The sequence below is a fragment of the Canis lupus genome, unplaced genomic scaffold, assembly GCF_011100685.1.
Source record: "Canis lupus familiaris isolate Mischka breed German Shepherd unplaced genomic scaffold, alternate assembly UU_Cfam_GSD_1.0 chrUn_S1901H2100, whole genome shotgun sequence".
Classification (NCBI taxonomy): domain Eukaryota; kingdom Metazoa; phylum Chordata; class Mammalia; order Carnivora; family Canidae; genus Canis; species Canis lupus.
In genome coordinates this window covers 8928-14511 of record NW_023330766.1, presented here as the reverse complement: position 1 = coordinate 14511, position 5584 = coordinate 8928, and the positions used below count along the sequence as shown (strand labels likewise).

General features: G+C 37.6%; 1 pseudogene; it reads left to right on the top strand.

Annotated features, from left to right (window-relative positions):
* The first annotated feature begins 2686 nt into the window (after nucleotides 1-2686).
* LOC119878781 lies at nucleotides 2687-2783 on the top strand (annotated as a pseudogene).
* The last annotated feature ends 2801 nt before the right edge of the window (nucleotides 2784-5584 follow it).

Here is a 5584-nt window from a genome sequence, read left to right as displayed (position 1 = left end):
GCCCCCAAAGATATCAGGTCCTAAACCCTGGAACCTGTAAAATCTGATATCTTATTTAGCAAAGCCTATGCAGACACATCTGCATAATTAAAGTAACAATCTGGAGGTGGAGCAATTACCTGAATTAAATGGATGAACTCTTAATGCAATCACAAGTGTCACTACAAAGTGAGGCAAGTAGAGACTTGACACAGACACTAGAGGAGGGCAGCAATGTGACCATGGAGGCAGAAGATGGGAGTGATGTGACTACAAACCAAGAAATGGCAGCAGCTATCAGAGCCTTCAGAGGGGGAGTACCCTCTCAATACCTTGCTTTGGCTCAGTGATATTTATTTCAGACTTTTGGCCTCTGGAACTTGGAAAAATTGTTTTCTATTGTTTTAAAGCCTCCAAGTTGTGATCATTTGTTACAGCAAGCCACGGGAAATTAATGCAAGAACAGAAACTCTGTTCTACACTGCCACCCTATAGGCAAATTCTCTGGTTCCCAAATCAGAATCCTCTCAGTAGGAATTAGATGGCCACAGATCTGGATACAGGGCATTACTTTCCAAGTCTGGTGCAGTAATAAATACTTGGGTAGAAAAGTCAGATACCCAAACCTGAAAGGAAATGAGGTACCCAGAGTCCAGGGATACTGTCTTCAAAAAAAAAAAAAAAAGGCATCAAATTAGAATTAGAGAAGCATCGCAGAAAGCATAGGCCAAGAGCAACCTAAATAATTATGTAGCTTCCTTTTACTTGTTATACTGAAAGAAAAGTTGATTCTTGAACTTGTCAGTCCTAATCCTGCAAGATAGAGAGAGCTACTTGTTTCTTTTTTTTAAATTTTTTATTAATTTATGATAGTCACAGAGAGAGAGCGAGAGAGAGAGGCAGAGAGAGAAGCAGGCTCCATGCACCGGGAGCCCGACGTGGGATTCGATCCCGGGTCTCCAGGATCGCGCCCTGGGCCAAAGGCAGGCGCCAAACCGCTGCGCCACCCAGGGATCCCGAGCTACTTGTTTCTAAAGGGAGAGATTCCCATGTAAGAACAAACTAGTAAGGTAGGTTTAATGAATGTAGTCACATGTACTCATTGTTGGGTGAACAGCTGCAAGTAGGTGTATGGTTTAATGACGTGGCAACATAAAAACAGATCTCTGGGTATATGTAAAGCTTTGGGCTTTGACTGATTCTACTCAACATGTACATCATTAAGTGCTAGCAACAGAAAGACACCAGGATCAAGATGCAGATTTCGTCACCTAGGGCTACACATCATTCAGTGACAAATATATAATAAATTAAACCAGATTGAATTTATAGGCACAGCTTGGAGATATTGTGTCTTCAATTCCAGACCACCAAAATGAAGCAAGTATCTCATGAAAGTGAATCAACTGAATTTTTTTTGGTTTTGCACTGCATATAAAGGTTATGTGTATACAATATTGAAGTCTATTAAAAGTGTGCAATAGCATTATGTCCAAAAAACACAATGTATATACCTTAAATTTAAAAATACTTTATTACTGAGATGCACGGGTGGTCCAGTGGTTGAGCATCTGCCTTCAGCTCAGGGCATGATCTTGGAGTCCCAGGATGGAGTCCCACATGGGGTTCCCCACAGGGAATCTGCTTCTCCCTATGCCTAGGTCTATGCCTCGTTCTCTTTCTGCATCTCTCATGAATAAATAATTAAAAAATAAAAATACCTTTATTACTAACAAATGCTAACCATCATGTGAACTTTCAGTTGGTTGCAATCACTGATCATAGATCCACGTAACAAATTAAGTAATAATGAGTAAGTTTGAACTGCAAGAAGGACACAGAGACATGAAGTGAGAAATGCTGTTGAAATAAAAATAACACCAAAAGACTTGCTCAATGCACGTTTGCCACAAACTTCAATTTGTAAAAAAAAAAAAAAAAAAAAAAAGATTTGTGTGAAGCACGATAAAATAAGGTATGTCTATATAAAAAAGTGTTAAAGTGATTAGTTATTAAAGAAAAAAGGGTTTTTTTTCTCATAACATTTATCAAAATAAATTCTCAGATGAATTAAAGGCATAATTGTGAAACAATGAAACTACTGACATATAGTTGATAATATAGGTGAATTTTATATGAACATGGATAGAGAAAGCCTTTTTAAGCATAAAAGTCATAATGATATCACCAAGATGGCAAAAAAATGATCTTCTCCAGTTCCCTCAGAGAAAAACCAACTAGGAGTATCTATAGTCAAGGCATCTTTGTGAAAGTCCTAGAACCAAGGATGAGGCTGGAGTATCTACTTGGCTCAGAAAAAAATAAAATAAAATAATGCATTTGAAGGGTAAAGGAGCAGTTTTACTTTGACCTAATCACCCTTTCCCAAAACCAGTGCAGTACAGCACAAAGATATACTCCCAGAAACCTCTGATTTCTCCAGTGTGGAAAGCCCAAGGGAGGGTATCCAGCTTCTCCACTGTTATGAGTGCTTCTAAGGATGCCTACACTTCAGTCTCATCTCACAGGGACCACTGGAGAAATAAATAGCATAAGACTTTCAAGCATCAGAGATGGAGAGGGAGAAAGGGGCTCATAGCAATTAAGGCAGGGATCATGGTAAGCTGTGGTTTGGGGAGTGTAAGTACCTGAACAGAGCTCTTAGCTAAGAGCCAGAGTGAGAGCCATTTGGAGAACCAAAGTGATGGTGCTCACTTCAGCAGCACATATACTAAAATCGGAATGATACAGAGAAGATTAGCATGGCCCTTGCACAAGGATAACATGCAGCATTCCATATTTTTTCAACTTCTGGTCTTTGGCCTTGTCAGAATCATCCAGGGTGAAATTTACTTAGGTCATGGTTGATATTCTTGACTCAGCCCGCTCACATACAGCCACTCTGCACTTAGCAAAATGACTAGAAGGAAGAATTCAACACAAAAGAAAGAATCAGAAACAGTACTCTCTGCCACAGAGTTACAGAATTTAGATTACAATTCAGTATCAGAAAGTCAATTCAGAAGCACAATTATAAAGCTACTAGTAGCTCTGGAAAAAAAGCATAAAGGATTCAAGAGACTTCATAACTGCAGAAATTAGATCTAATCAGGATGATATTAAAAATCAATTAAATGAGATGCAATCCAAACTGGAGGTCCTAATGATGAGGGTTAATGAGGTAGAAGAAAGAGTGAGAGATATACAACACAAGTTTATGGCAAGGAGGAAGCTGAGGAAAAAAGAGAAAAACAATTAAAAGACCATGAGGAAAGGTTAAGGGAAATAAATGATAGCCTGAGAAGGAAAAATCTACATATTGAACAAATCATAGCTGAGAACTTCCCTAATTTGGAGAGGGAAACAGGCATTCAGATCCAGGAGATAGAGATATCCTCTATCAATAAAATAAAAAATAAAATAAAATAAAATAAAATAAAATAAAATCAATAAAAACCGTTCAACACCTCAACATTTAATAGTGAAACTTGCAAATTTCAAAGATAAAGAGAAAATCCTTAACGTGGTAAGAGACAAGAGATCCATAACTTATATGGGGAAAAATATCAGATTAACAGCAGACCTCTCCACAAAGACCTGGCAGACCAGAAAGGGCTGGCAGGATATCAGGTCTTAAATGAGAAGAACATACAGCCGAGAATACTCTATCCAGCAAGGCTCTCATTCATAATAGAAGGAGAGATAAAGAGCTTCCAAGAGATGCAGAAACTGGAAGAATATGTGACCACTAAACTAGCTCTGCAAGAAATGTTAAGGGGGACCCTGTAAAATAAATAGGAAGCCCAAAGAACCTACCCACAAAAACAAGGACTGAATAGGTATTATGGTGACACTAAGTTCATATCTATCAATAGTTACTCTGAACATGAATGGGCTAAATGATCCCACCAAAAGACACAGGGTTTCAGGCTGGATAAAAAAGCAAGACCCATCCATTTGCTGTCTACAAGAGACTCATTTGAGACCTAAGGACACCTCCAACCTGAAAATGAAAGGGTGGAGAACCATTAACGTTCAAATGGTCCTCAAAAGAAAGCTGGGGTGGCAATCCTCCTATCAGATAAAGGTTATCCCAAAGACTGTAGTAAGAGATGAAGAGGGACACTATGTCATACTCAAAGGGTCTATCCAACAAGAAGACTTAACAATCATGAATATTTATGCCCCTAATGTGGGAGCTGCCAAGTATATCAAACAATTAATAACCAAAGTAAAGACATATTAAATTATAATACACTAATAGTAGGAAACTTCAACCTAGCACTTGCGGCAAATGACAGATCTTCTAAGCACAACATCACCAAAGAAACAAGAGCTTTAAATGATACACTGGATCATATGGATTTCACAGATATCTACAGAACTTTAGGTCCAAACACAACTGAACACACATTCTTCTCAAGTGCACATGGGACTTTCTCTGGAATAGACCATATTGGCTTACAAACCAGGTCTCAGGCAATACCAAAAGATTGGGATTGTTCCCTGCATATTTTCAGACCACCATGCTTTGAAACTTAAACTCAATCACAAGAAGGAATCTGGAAGAAACTCAAACACATGGAGGTTAAAGTGCAGCCTGCTAAAAGATGAAAGAGTCAACCAGGAAATTAGAGAAGAATTAAAAAGATTCATGGAAACTAATGAGAATGAAGATACAACCATTCAAAATCTTTGGGATACAGCAAAAGCAGTCCTGAGAGGGAAATACATCACAATATAAGCATCCCTCAAAAAATTGGAAAAAACAAATACACAAGCTAACCTTGCACCTAAAGGAACTGCAGAAAGGACAGCAAATAAACCTATACCAAGTAGAAGAAGAGAGTTAATAAAGATTCGAGCAGAACTCAATGAAGTAGAGACCAGAAGAACTGTAGAACAGATCAACAAAACCAGGAGTTGGTTCTTTGAAAGAATTTGTAAGAGAGATAAACCATTATTCAGTCTATTGAAAGAAGGAGAAAGGACTCAAATTATAATATTATGAATGAAAGGTGAGAAATCACAACCAATACCAATGAAATACAAAATTTAAAATAAAAAAAACCATGTAATTTTATATATATATATAATAAAAATATTATTATAATATTTTAATAAAGCAATTTATTTATACACCAATAAATTAGTCAATCTAGAAGAAACAGACACATTTCTGGAAAACCACAAACGACCAAAACTGGAACAGGAAGAAACAGAAAACCTGAACAGGCCAATAACCAGGGAGGAAATTGAAGCAGTCATCAAAAACCTCCCAAGACACAAAAGTCCAGAGCCAGATGGCTTCCCAGGGGAATTCTATTAAATATTTAAAGAAGAAACAAAACCTATTCTACTAAAGCTGTTCTGAAAGATAGAAAGGGACGGAATACTTCCAGACTCATTTTATGAAGGCAGCATCACCTTAATTCCAAAACCAAAGACCCCACCAAAAAGGAGAATATAGACCAATATCCCTGATTAACACAGTTGCAAAAATTCTCAAAAATATACTAGCCAATAGGATCCAACAGTACATTAAGAAGATTATTCACCGTGACTAAGCAGGATTTATCCCTGGAATGCAAGGCTGGTTCAACAC